This window comes from Notamacropus eugenii, chromosome 1, assembly GCF_028372415.1.
Source record: "Notamacropus eugenii isolate mMacEug1 chromosome 1, mMacEug1.pri_v2, whole genome shotgun sequence".
Classification (NCBI taxonomy): Eukaryota; Metazoa; Chordata; class Mammalia; order Diprotodontia; family Macropodidae; genus Notamacropus; species Notamacropus eugenii.
This window is the reverse complement of record NC_092872.1, coordinates 675279921-675294818: the sequence shown is the minus strand read 5'-3', so window position 1 is coordinate 675294818 and position 14898 is coordinate 675279921.

Sequence of the window (14898 nt, the reverse complement as noted above, 5' to 3'; positions counted from 1 at the left end):
TTAAATGGATAAGCTCATGATCCTACTTTTTGTTTCCAACATGACCTCAGCTACCTGGAAGAAGACAAGGCTGTAACAGTCTCTCAGCTAGGTTCAACTGCAAAAAAGCAGCTGCAGGTGACTGGAAGGAACAGTGAATACAATGCTGTCAGGACTCAATTCCTGTGGATCTCTCCTAGCTATGTGACCTTGGGTCAGCCATTTCACTTCTCTAAACCTTAGCTTCCTTGTCTGAAAAAAAAATAAGGACAGGAATAACAGCTACTTAACAGGGCTATTGTGTGGATCAACGAGGGTACATGTAAAGTGTTTTCAGAACTTTAAAGTGCTATATAGAATGTGATTCTTATAAAAGCAAGCAAACTCAATCACACGAGCTGGATGGCCACTTGTCTGGATATAGGCCAGAGAAGATTTCTGTCCTAAGCACACATTAAAAAAAAATCCTACTGAAGATTGTACATAAAGGTGACTAATCCTATTACAAAGTTGGTATCAATTAGGAGACATGGAATGTATGATTTGGTACTCCACTTTTGGTGGACTCAGGGTGAAGGGGCTGGGATATGCCTTCAGTAAAAGCAAGTATTCGGACCCTTAAATCATCCACTAAACCTTGAGTGGAAAGACTTCAGAGTTAAACTTAGTAAGGTACACTTCTGACCCAGCTTATTCACTCTCAGAAGCATTTCTAATAACATTCAAAGCAAGTGTTGGACAGCTCTGATTAATATACCACACAGGTCTCTCCATAGATACTCTTGAGGATATGAATACTGCTGAAAAGCCAGTTCTTTTAAAAGCCTACTGAGGAGTTCTGCCTGGTGAATGATAATAAATGGCAGGCAGACCTTATAAGGTACTTGGTTACCACATCTAGGAGTGTCGGGAAATGTTTATACATCAGATTTGAGGCCATGATATCAAGGAGATCTTCTTTTAAGATAAGATTTCCTAGGGGACTTTGGATATTTCCCCATTTCAACGGTGGGTCAGAAATCACATCACAAAACTCTCTCACTGGGAACTTTCATGTATTTCTCATCAGGCTGAACTAGGCCTGTTCATTTGTTTCTTCTTAAAGCAATATGACATTAGCTTTCCTAGGGTTAGGAAGTTTGAGATTCAAAATTACTTCTGAGATAGCTCCTCTAATTGATTTCCTTTACATGTAATCATAAGAATGCACTAGTAAGGCAAACTCCTACTCTGACCCCCAACACATAGACATACAATCTTTATGGGGCAGTAATGAATTCCATCTGGTGATCATCCCAAGGGGTATATGGTCTGAAGTATTCTGAAATGGCGCAACAAAGAAATCTGTAGGGAATCACTCTACCTCAGATGGAACTGTTCCTTCCATTCTGGTCTCTAATAAATTGTGGGATTGTGCCAGATAAGTCAACATCTCTGTGCAACAGTTTCCTGAGCACCAATTTCTTGGCACTGAAAATTAATTTTTCAATTAGACTGAAGTTAAATTTTAACTGCAAAAAGGTTAGTGTCAGAGCACTCACTTGGGAAAAGAATAAAGTGATCATTCAGTCAATCAACAAGCATTTATTAAATGCTTGTCCTACACAATAAAGATACTAAGAAAAAAAAGAGAAATAATTCTTGCCCTCAAGGAGCTTATATTCTGAAACCTTGCTTCTGAGACCCAGATCGACCATGAATAGCTACATGATTTTGGACAAGGCCTTTCTAGTAAATGGATCTCAGTTTCCTTATCCAAATAATGAAGAAGTTGGACTAGGCAATCTCTAACACTTCTCCCGGCTCTCAGGGTCTGTGACTATTTATTATATGAAATAGAGAAGGAGCACAGCTAGTATTCATATCAGTAATAATAGCTGGCAAGTATTCAAGAATGTAACCTTTTGGTGATTGAGACTGAGTTTGGGTTAGGTATATAAATATACGTGTGTGTGTGTGTATGCATATATGTGTATGTATATATGTATATATATGCATATATGGGTGTATATGTGTATATATGTGTGTGCATATGTATATATGTATATGTTTGTGTGTATGTATAGATGTTTATATTTCTGTAGATACACATATACTTATTTGTACACCCACATATATGTGTATATGTGTGTTTATATATGCATACATATGTGTGTATACATGCGTGTATACTTTTTGCCATGATCCTGAGATAGATATCCTGGTTAATGTATACATTAGCTAGTAGTTGGGTCTTTAGCTATGCCATTTATATGAATCAAAGGAAACACAGCTGGGGATACTGGAGTCACAGTCTTCTAAGCCCACTAATACTTAAAAGTTATCATCATATAATGGAAAACATGTTGGATTAGAGTTCAAAGAGACCTGGGATTGAAGACTGAGTGTTGCTCCCAATTTATGTGATCATGACCTCTCTAAGCCTCAAGGTCCTCACCTATAAAATGGGCATAATAATACAGGTAGTACCTCTCTTACAGAGTTGTGAGGACTAAATAATAATGGATGTTGTCAGTGTTAAAGTTCATGAAGCATTTCATTTTCTATTTGGTTATTATCAGAGGCAGCAAGATGGTATGGTAGTTAGACTGCTGGACCTGGAAATAAGTAGATCTGAGTTTGAATCCAGTCTCAGATACTTACTACCTCTGTGACCCTGGGTAGGTCACTTAACCACTGCCTGCCTCACTTTCCTCATCTGTAAAAGGGAGGTTGCTGTGAGGATCAAATGAGATCATATTTGTAAAGTATTATCTTGCCAACCTTAAAGTGTTCACGTTAAAAATGTTGTTACTATGTTAGTTTTGTCATTTGCTCTGTGACTACTTCACAGATGGCTGAAAGAAAAGAATTTATGATACTCTCATTTTCTCCCTTCTTTGTCCCAACCCTTTTCATCGTTAGTTAATGTTAGTCAGAGTGACGGCTGAAGTCATAAATTCATGCCACTCCTGGACTAAATCACCACATTTTTATTGAATCAAGCGATTAGGGGATATAGAGGATACAGAGCTTAGAGATCATTGAGTCTAAAACCCTCATTTAAAAGGTAGGAAATTGAAGCCCAGAGAAGGAAAGTCACTTACCCAAGGTCACCCAAGTAGCAAGCGTCTGTAAAATGAAGTTATGATATTATAGATAATTGGGAGAACACGGGACCTATAGGTTCATGTCCTCAGTAACCCTTTCTTATCATCTCTCTCTTATTTAAAAGTGTAAGCCTCCTTTGTAGAAATAAAAAGGCCATATCCTAGGACCTTTTAACACCTGGCTTATAACCAGTGCCTTCTTTTCCTTCTTTGTAATGTGAGAGTTTAGGAGAGAAATCTTCTAGAGTATATGTGAATTTTTTTTTCCTGCAGGGTATAGGTAACAAAAAAATCACAAGATGTAGAGTCCCTTATCCTCAGGTACCCACTGCAGGGTCTTGGGAAGAGATTGATATAAAAAAAAAAGATTGTTGCCCTGTGACTGATCAGACATCTTTGTAAGTCTTCTCTCCTGTGTTTTAAATTGATTAAAGCTAGCAGCATATCAAGTATTAATTTTGTTGGTGTCCTGCATAAATGTATTGTAATTATCAAACAAAATGTCAAGACTGCCTCTGCCTTTCAAATGAACACCAAGGTTATTACCAATTTGCTCCTGATATAAGGAAGTGATTTTCACATACTTAAATCTGCTCTCAGAAGGAAAAGAAGACGGTTCATAAAGTTTCTATTAGCATAGAGAAGCAGCAACATCTGCTGTGTGTCTTAAGCAAGTTACATTTAACCTCACAGGCCCTTGAACCCACCTACATGGACCCCTCCCTCCATAGGCTTCTAGGAGGTCTTTCTGCCTCCACCCTCTTCCAGTCCTGCCCTACATCCCTTACACCACTGACACACATACAAAAAGATCTGGTCATGTCAGTCCTGTGTTCAAAATAATCTCCAGCAAAGGAAACTCAAAGTCTTTTCTCTGGCAATCAAAGCCTTCCACAATCTGGTCTTGGCCTTCCTTTTCCCAATATTATCTCAGGGCAGGAAGTGATGTTATACGATGGAAAGAGCATTGGATTGTGGGCCAAGGACCAGAATTCAAATCCCACCTCTACCAGCCGATATTTGTATGACTAAGGGCCAGTCATTCTCTAGGCATCTGTTCCACGTTCTATAAAATGAGGCCTTTGAACCTATCAGTCTCTGGAGAATAATAATAGCTGTTATTTATATACTGCTTCAAGGTTTGCAAGGTGCTTTGAAGATTGTTATGTGCTCCCACAACAACCCTGTGAAGTAGGGCTTTTAGTTTTTTTTTAATTATTTGTGATTTTTAAAATTTATTTTATTATTCTTTGTTTAACAAATGAAAAAACTAAGGCTGAAAGAGATTAAAAGACTTGCCTAGGGGCACACAGTTAGTAAATGAGTCAGGATTGTCTACCTGCCTCCAAGTCTACCATGTGATCTGCTAAGCCACCTCACAAGTCACTTTCAGTCCTAAATCTAAAATAATTTTAATTCCCTGTAACAGTAAGCACTCCAACATACACAGGGGGACCTGCTATCACAGGTTCTTAGATCTGCATTCATAAAGGTAAAGGCAACTCTTGAGGGGTTCACTTTAGTCAGGCACATGTATCAATCCTTTAACCAAGCACATATTCACCTATTTCAGGGGAGACAGCACCCCAAACTTCAAAGAAAATACAGAGAAATTAAAAGTCAACAGGCATGCTTCCAAAATGGTCAGACATGTATATGTATGTACATACATACATCTTTACCAGAGAGGGAACCTCTGGGTTTCTCCTTAGTGGCTTCCCAGAGTCCTCTTCTGGTCAAACAAATATTTCTAATCAGTAAGCCCTAAAGTAAAACCTCACCCTCAGAGTATTTATACACTTTTTAGAGCCAGAGGACATAACCCTCTGACTCAGTGCCTCAGTAGAAAAAACAAAAGGTACTTGGGACCCTCCTACAAAACAATTCTCCTAATCAAGCTTCCCACAATGGGAAGGCCCATCAATGGGTCAGAAAGATCCTCCTCAGTCACATTCGAAAGGAAGCATTATACTTCTTAATCAAACTAAAATGAAAACAGCAAAAGTTCCTATTTTACTTGCCATTACATTCCCTTCGATTCACTCTACATTGTAACAAATTAAATTATTTTCTGCTCCCAAAATACAAATAGCACACCCATGCCACCTCGCCTTTTCCCCCTCTGTTCCTTCTGATTTGATTGACCTCCATTACTCTCTTCGTAGGTTAAATTCCTACCAATGCTAAAATCCCAACTTTTCCAGAAAGCCTCCTCTGTTCTCCCTTACACAACAATGAAGGGAATGTGGCCCTACACCTACCTCCTAAGCTTGTTATGTCAGGCAAATCTATGTTCTTATGATTTATGCCTCAGTTTCTTCCTCTGTAAAATGGATATACTAATAAGACTTAAGATGGTTGTAAAGTAAAATGGTAGAATGTATATAAAATAGTTTTCAAACCTTAAATACATTATATCAGTATCAGCTGTTATCACCTTCCTCATTACCATCATCTTTCAAACCTTCTCATAGTACTTGGCTTTATAACTCTCTAATGTATTTATCATATGTTATAGTATTATATGCATACATATGTACATGTGTGAATATACATATATATGTGTGTATGCATGTGTATGTGTATGTGTGTGTGTATGTGTGTGTGTGTGTATACACATGCAGAACTTGCTTGGTATAGCGAATACAGTGCTGGCCTTGGAGTTTGGAAGGGCTGGGTTTAAATTCGGTCTCTGGAACACTACAGGCCCCTGGAAAAGTCATTTAGCTGTTTGTATGCTTAGGAGTTCTACAGATCATAGACAGTTGTAAACTGTGTTGATTGAAAGAATTCCCACACTAGTCGTTCCCTATGCTGAGGAAATCAAAGATTCTAATAAGCAAGCTAGGTTAATGTCTTAGCTCTCTACCGTATTGTAATCTCTAGTGGTATGCTTTGCATCTCCTTCAGCACTCAATACAGTGATTTACACGTAGTCAATATTTAATAAATGTTTTTTGTTCACCCCTTGGGAAAACTAGTTAGTCACCTCCACCCTCATCAGTAGGACGGGATTAGACATAGGGCAGTGATTCTCTTAGAGAAGGTTTTGAGGGGATGGGATGAAAATACAGCCACACAAGCATGTCTTTGTGTTTTGGCAAATAAAAAAAGAAACTTATTCCGACCTGTAATATTAACATGTACCTGCCACTAATGAATGCTAGTGAATTCCTTGGAGAACCTTGGGTAAATAAGATCATAGAAATCACAGATAGCATTTGCTTTGGTGATGAAACACAAGAAGGTGATGTTTAATAAATTCAGTATTTGGTGTGCTAGTTAGCTGCAAGATTCTCCATCTTAAGACTATAACAGCACCGCCCTCTAGAGGAAAGCTAAGAGTGATACAGCGCAGTTCCTTTCCTAAGCTCCATTCCCACCCCAAAAAAAATATAAACAGCGATTGAAAATGCAAAAGTCTTGTTTCATGTGTTATTTGAAGTCTTTAAATTCCTAACTCAATGTCATCTTCTTTTTGCACCAGGGATGACCAACATCATCCTTCTATGCACCTCACAATTTCTTTCTAAACAAACCCAGGATCGTATATACAATTAATAGTTCAGATAGATGGGTTGGCAGTGCACAGGGCAATGTTCCTAGCTGTGAAGATAGAAGTGAGTCTATAGAGCTAATGAATGACTAGATAAAACAGAGTGTGGATAGTTGAGATGGAGGACAAGAGCTGCCCCTTTTCTTTAAGGACCCACAAGGTGAGGAAGCACATGGTCTGATGCCCATCTGCTCTATGGGCACCAAGCTGGAACTAACAGTTTTGGGGCCTCTGAGCAGGTAGCATGAATGACATCCTCAAATACACTTTTTTAAAAAGACTAATTCAATTAAGAGTGTTGAGGGAAAGTCCTGAGGTGAAAACACAGTCCCACAAGGTGAAGACAGAGAGCCCAGGGAATTGTGGGCCTCACTAAAGAGGCTACCGAGAGAGCAGTGTGGACTAGGGGAGATGTTCTTCTGAGGTGTCCTGTGAGGGAAGGCTGGGAGAAATCATTCAAATAAAGACTAGATCTGTGGTTTCACTGTTGTAGAGAAATCCTTGGATAAAGAAACTCCCCCCATCAATACAAGTCAGCACCTTTCTCTGCCACCTGTAGTCTAGGAGAGTTGTCTGCAGTCCTTAGGGTTAAATGATGTTCCCAGTATGTGTTGAATCCTCTTGTGCCTGGTTCCAAAGCTGGCTCTATATCCATACTGCCTTTTTTCTGTCTGATAGCTTTTTACTTTAACTGATTATTCAGGCCAACCTAGTGTCATTTAGTTTTTTCTACCCAGAGTTGTAAAAGTGTTTCAGACACTAGAAAATTCAGTCCTCTGGGGCAGAGTCCTCCTTGTCATATCCTAATGATAGCACTGTCTACCATAGACCTCATCCATCCCTCAAAGTAAAAAGTGAAGCAAGCCCAGAAAAATCAGGGCCTAAAACCAGGAATGCACAGCTATAGTGTGTCTACAACAGAGCACCCAGGGTTCATTACACTCTCTCATCTGTAATATATTTTAAATGTGTATGGTTGACCCCTGAGATCCAAATGAGCATAGCTGGAGAATCAAGGGTAGAGAATGCTTTTTCCCCTGCAATCTAAGCTCATCAGAGAAAATGAGAATAAATGGGATTAAAGAAAGTCCTTTGCTATGGCATAAACACCCATAGTTTTCACCCAGTCACCAAAAGGTATCTGCCACTCATGAGTACCTACAAGTGTAGCCAGCACAGAACCTCTTAGAGGAGAGAACACATGCCCTTCTTGAAGAGGCAAAAACTTTCAGATGCACTTGCTAATCTCCTTCAGGAGTACTTACAAAAGGTTGTATTTTCAAATATACTGTATTTTGATCATAAGATGGCTTTTAAACAAGATGTTTCTGGATATCTGCATGGGCTGAAGTAGAGCACAGAGAGAAAACACAGATCCATAGGTCCACAGATCAGTCTCCTTTCAACAAAGCCTAACCACATACCTACCACACCTAACTTGCTGTGTGAACCCTGAGCAAGTCACTTAACCTCTGTCTGCTTCAGTTTCCTCTTATCTGAAATGGAGATGATAATAGCATCTTCCTCCCAGGGTTGTTGTAAGGACCAAATGAGATGCAGTGCAAAAGCACTGTATAAAAACTAGATACCATCATCATCATCATCATCATCGTCATCATCGTCATCATTTGTTTTCTTTGTTGTCATTGTTCGGAATGAGGGAAACCCCACACAGAAGCAGCAGTGCCCTCTTGCCTCCAGAACAAAATACAAACTTTTCTGTTTGGCATTTAAAGTCCTTCACAATCTGGCTACTGCCTATCTTTCTAGAAAGATTTCATATTATTCCTCTTGAGATCCCGTTATCTAACTGCCACCACGACTGGCCAATTGCATCTCCAGAAGAGGGTTTTCCCCTAGCCAAGACCAGCACGACATACATGCTTCCCCACAAATATTCCCAGAGTCTAGGAGGAGGAAAGAATAGGCATGCACATAAAATAAATCAAGAGTGGGACACTTGTGGGGGCATGAGACCAGCGAATTTCAGGACCTTGAAGTGATTTCTTTCTCCACCATTCTTACAAAGTTTTCTATGAATCTCTCCATAGTTCAGATAAGCTGGCACTTTTTAGGGCATAGTTTCTCTGCTGGACCATTCTTATCTGGACTTCACCTAGAGTGCAATGCCTTGCCTAGATGGGCCAAAATGATACCAGGCTGAGTAGGTCACTCGGTGGCTATGTGGGTTCCTTTTCAACATCCTCTGGATGCTGGCCTGAATGCACAATAACTTTTAAAGGACTACTTGCTAGGGCGATATAGGATTGATTCATGCTTCAAGGAGGGGCTTCTGTAGTTACTTCAAAGGTACTATGATTTTATTTACAGGAAATATATTTTTTGAAGATGTTTGTTCTGTAATTAATGTAAGAGTGTTTGGGGCTCTGTTGATTATCCCATCCTACTTAAAAGTAATTACCTTTTCTAGGTAAAAAAACATTTCTTGATTGAATCAAAAATCAGAACTTAATATGAACAAGACTTGTATACATCCCTGAATCAATCAAAGCCATTGTGTGACAGACTTAATCATGCCCTGGGGAATTTCTGTTTAAAGGAAAAGATCTCTCAGAACCAGACAGAGATTTCCAAGGGTCCAGAAAGAGGGAAGAAAGAGAGGAGTCATAAAACCAAGAGCCAAGAACCAAGCAGTCCAGGAATGACCAGTAAAAAAGAAAAAGAAGGGTGATACTGTACATACTGTAGAGCATTGACTCTACAGGCATCTCCGAGCAAAAGACACAGGTTGATGCCTACAGTGTCTCTACCAATTTAAGGACTGAGGGAGGTCCTGAAGAAAGGTCACCTCTTCCCCCCAGTTTCCCCTTCCAGAGTTTATTCATAGACACTACAATATAAACTTCTGTTTCATCATCCAAATGTTTCTCAACCACAAAGAGACCAGGGATTAATTAGCCAAATGGCACAGTAGATAGAATCCTGGTCCTACAATTAAAAGACCTGAATTCAAGCTCAGCCTCAGACATATACTAGCTGTGTGACTCTGGACAAGTCACTTAACTTCTATCTCTGTGTCCTCAACAGTGCAATGGGGATAATAATACAGCCAGATCTCAGTTAGTGAGAATAACGAAGGGATCACATGCATTAGAACTGATGCTATTGGAAGTTATAATTATATAAAATAGGTATTGGGTTCTGGCCTAAAGAAAATTTGTAGTACAAATTCTAATCAAATGAACATATCAGAAGGATTTATCATTCACGTTATTCAGGACCTAGATTGACTTCCCAGGGCTTTTGTGAGGATAAAATAAGTTAATATTTGCAAACCTTAATACACTACATAAATGCTAACTATTGTGATAATAGTGATGAACATATTATATATGTGTGTATGTATGTATGTATATATATATATATATACATATATATATATATATAGAGAGAGAGAGAGAGAGAGAGAATTAAGGTGAAAGCGGAGCATCTGACTAAATCTTAGGAACCACTTGCCTTTAGTGGGGGCTCAGAATGAGTATGATTGATCTACAACCTATCATCTAAAAAAGATTAAATCTCCCTGAGCTATAAAGGAAGGTGTTATGTAGACTTTAGGGGTCATTTTATTGTCTTCTAGGCTTAAGACAAGGTAATTATTATCATACTGTGTTACCTTACATTATGTGTTCGTCCTTCATTGCTGCAGAAGACCATGCCATCAGAGAAATGATGACATGACTTGCACTTGACTTTGTTTTGAATGAGGGAGGGCTGTGCAGGTCACCAGCCTCACTTCTCCTCCAGAGCCATCTGAATCCAGTGACCAGATATTCATCCAGACTGATTGGGGATGTCCCAGGATGAGGCATTAGGAGTTAAGTGACTTGCCCAAGGTCACACAGCTAGTGAGTGTCAAGTGTCTGAGGTGAGATTTGAACTCAGGTCCTCATGATTCCTGCACTGGTACTCTATCCACTGCACCACCTAGCTGCCCCTTACATTACCTTAAGAAATAAAGTGAAGAATTCCAGTAAAGATGTTAGAGTGAAAAGTGATGAGAATCATAACACTTATCAGGAAGGTTCATCTCCTTTCCCAACATCTAATTGGAATCACACCTTGTCACATGAAAAGTTGCAAAAGCTCCAGTAGGAATGCAACTCCTGTTTCAAAGGGTCTCCTCAATCCTAAGTTCTTCTGGTTCAGCTGCCAACCTGAACACCCTCCAGTTAGGAGACAAACATAGTCAGGAGCTGACCTCTAAAGCTTGCTCATGGGCAACTGGATGCAGGAACAGAATATTTGCACATGTTCTGCACAACGGAAATAAGAAACCCAAAGAGCTATTTTGACCCCAGAAGACTGATGATGAAACCTGACTTCCTAGCAAAAAAGGTGAAGAATGATATATACATTTTAAGATATGGCCAATATGTGCATTTGTTTCACTAAACTTATTTTTATGTGGTATAAATAAGGGCTTTTATCCAGGATTGAGGGAGTTGAGGGGCGGGAAGGAGAATTGATGGGTAGTTATAGTTATTCAAATAAAAAAAGAAAAGAACATCAATAAAACATTGAAGAAAAGAGCAGAAGGGGTCTCAGATAAATGGGGCAGGTTTACTGTTATTGTGTTAAACTTAATACATATTTCCTTTTTATAAAAAAATCTACAAGTAATAAAATATCAGTTTCTTACCTTGTCTTCATTTATCTTTTTTGTATAGTGAAAGTCTCTTACTGGTGATGTTTCAAGTCATAAAAAAAATTTAATGACAAAAATAGACTGGAAGAATCCAAACTAAAAATTCAAGAATATAACATGGCATATTTGAGTTACATGAAAAGGCGGAAAATTAGGAAATCATGTGGAATATCTAGCATCAAAAACAATTAACTTGCAAAACAGGGCATGACCGGATCATTTTAAAATCACTGGGGTCCCAGAAAAGCACAGTGAACCAAATTATCTGTTTACTATATTACAAGACATAATTAAAGAAAGTTGCCTGCAAGTACTGCAACCAAACAAAAGCAAAGTAAAAACAGATGGAATCTGTAGGAGCTCTAAATTTAATATATTAAAAATTTTGATTGGCAATCTTCAGACAGATCCTGTACCGAGGGATGTCGTCAGAATCTCAGTGAATTACACAAAATAAATAAATGAAGGGGGAAATGAAATAGAACATACTGAAAGGTAAAGGGGTGAAGGACATATACCCAAGAATAAATAACATCCTGCAAAGTTATGCATAAACTACAGAGAAAAAAATTTAATAAAATGATCTTCCAAGCACTCCTGCTGAGAAACAGTTGAATAGTCTTTGAAAGACAAGCATAAAGAGTGCATGAATGTAATGAAACTTCACCAAATTGAAAAGGGCTAAGTAATAATCAACTATTTATGTCTTGAGGAGAGAAAATAGAATATTTTTCCTTCACAATTTCCATATTTCTAGTAATCATTGAGCAACAAGTTTAAGGTTTTAGCGTTTAAAAATGGAAATAAAAATAAGGAATATGCTAGGAAAGGAGCAGGAAGAAGGAGGGAGGAACTATTCCTCAGAAGATCAATATGAAGGCGAGGGAGAGAATAAGCATTTGTTAAACACTTACTATTTTCCAGGTACTGTGCTAAGTACTTTATATATTTTTTGATCTTCATGATCCTGGAAGGGAAGAGGATTGTTATTCCCATTTTACAGCTGAGGAAACTGAGGGCAACACAAGTTAAATGACTTGCCCACAGTCACCTAGCTAACAAGTTTCTGAAGCTAAAATTGAACTGAAGTCTTCCTGACTCCAGGTTATCCACTGCCCCACTTAGTTGCCATGCCATAGTATGAACTTCACTCTTGTTAAATAATCCATTGTTAATGGTTGGGCTACACCAACAAAATAAAAATAGTAATTTAACATCCATTTAACATTGAAAGATCCATACAAGGAGGAAGTATATAGTCATGGGGAGATAGTTACACCAATTCCCAGAAACCTATTTTCCCCCAAAAAAGTTGAAAAATGACCATCCTTGTATTTGAACTTAAAGTAGAAAGTGCAGAAAAAAAAAAATGCTCTCAGAGCCCTTTGTTGGACCTCCGGGGGACTCAAGGATTAGGCTGCCCTAATTGCTCAAAGGCAATGCCCATAAACCAACAGGCAAAAATGCTTAAGTTTAGGAGGAGGAGTTAGGTTTTCAAGATGAGTCCATGCTCCACTTACGGTGAGTCGCTCTCTTCTAGCTAAGGGGTAAAAACTGGGTGGGAATCGATTAGATTTCAGACTTGAAGCTGATAGGAAAGGGAGAAAGAGATTTGTAATTGAGAATGCCTTGGAGTGGGGCAGGGGTGAAGGTGCCCAAAGCCATAAACTTTCTTTGTCCCTTCCATCCTGTAAGGACTCTCTAAAAAGAGGGAAATAGACTAACTGACAACGTGTATGGGAAGTTTCCTTCCTCCCTTCCCTCCAATGTCCCTCTCTCTCCCCCACTCCTTTCCTTCACCACCGCCTAAGCATTCTTACTCTTAATTTACCTTTCAGTCTTCACCTAAGAGGTTTTGTCAATTTTTTAGCTGAACAGTGAAAAGATCGCTTCAATTCATAGGTGTCAGATCTGGAAGGAACTTTATAGGTCTCCCTCTTCTCCCCACTAATTTTTGCAGACAAGGGAACTGGTCACAAAGACGGCAAGTACCTGAGTTAGGATTCACCCCCAGGTTCAAATTTAGTGCTCTTTTTGCTGCAACATATGAATTAGAGTCATTCCTTCTTCATTTTTCCAGAGAGCTTTTAATTTTTCCAGAGAGCTCTTAATATAGCTCCGTCTCTACAGGGTTGCAGGTTCAAACTTACAAAAAAAAAAAAATAGGTTCCTATTCATCTCTCAAATACTGAACCTGCCACCAGGTGGTAGTGGTGCCTTGGCCACGTGGTCTAAACAACACAGCTTGTCCTTTGCAGAAGAGCAAGTCCCTACAAAGGAATAATCAGGAATATTTCTAGCCCTTTATTTCTCTAAAGTAGAATAAAATGAACCACAATATAATTGAACTAAAACAAATACTTAGAAATTATGTACAAATTTTTTTTTCATTGGAGTCAAATAAAGTGCCTCTCTTCAAGTCATTTTGAGGCTTTGGGTAGATACAAATGATAATGAAAATAACAAACAATAATCACAAATCACATTGATATTCATTTTAAAGCTTATAAAATTATTTTCTCACAATAATCCTGAGAGGTAGGTGGTGTGGTTATTTATTTTAAAAATGAGAAAATTGAAGCTCAGAAATGGCCAGATTTGCCTGGTCAATTAAATTATAGTTAGCGTTTCAAGTACAAGTCTCTTCTTTGTACTGTATCTCAGCAAGATAATAGACCCTGACCTCAAGCAGTTTGAAATCATAGCAGGAGACATCATATAGAGGGATAAGATTAATTTCCTTTCAGAAGATTAATATCCCTGTGAGCTGGCTCAGAAGGCTTGCTTGAGTCTAAAATACCTATAAAAGCAAGCACTTCCATTCAGAACTTGGTTTCTGCAGTCTCCTCCCAGAGAGAAGTCTTTCCTGTTCCTAGTCCTCTGCCTCCTCTTAACATCTTGCCCAAGATTACCTTGTGAGAAAACGCAGAGGGCACTGTCAGTATTTTTCTTTAAAAAAAGAGTCCCATTGGCTTTGATTATAAATTTAGAGCTAGAAGGAACCACTGAGACTATCACGTCAACCTTCCTCATTTGTAGGTGAAGAAACTGAGGCTAAACAACATCTAATGACTTCCCCAAAATCACACAGTGATTAAGTGACCATCTGAGGGAGAATCTGAGCTCATATTTTTCTGCCTCTAAGCCCAGCACTCTATCCTGATCCACAGCATGAAGTATCTTTATCCACAGCTGGTTCAGCATTCAGCATCCTTCAGGGCACCATGTACATTTTATATTAGTGTCAGAAAGCAAGATGCCAAGGCTCTAAGGGAAGTTGAGTGGAATGGGACTACCACAATTTCTTTTGATCCTATGTATCCACCAATAAACACTCTTAGCTTTAGCCTTATAATTCTCACGTAAGTCACTTCTAGCACCTTGTAATACAAACCCAATTACTTAGTGAATGATAGGTTAGGTGAACATAGATATGAATAATAAATGAATACATAAAATAACAAATTAGTATGTGAGATACAAAAATTATCAAAGTTCACAAGAAGGAGGATTAAGCTGGGATGAAGAAAAGGGAAGGATTTCACACCGGAAGAAGCATTTGTGAAAGAAATAACAAATAAATTAAGTTTTTTAAAGTTTTCTTT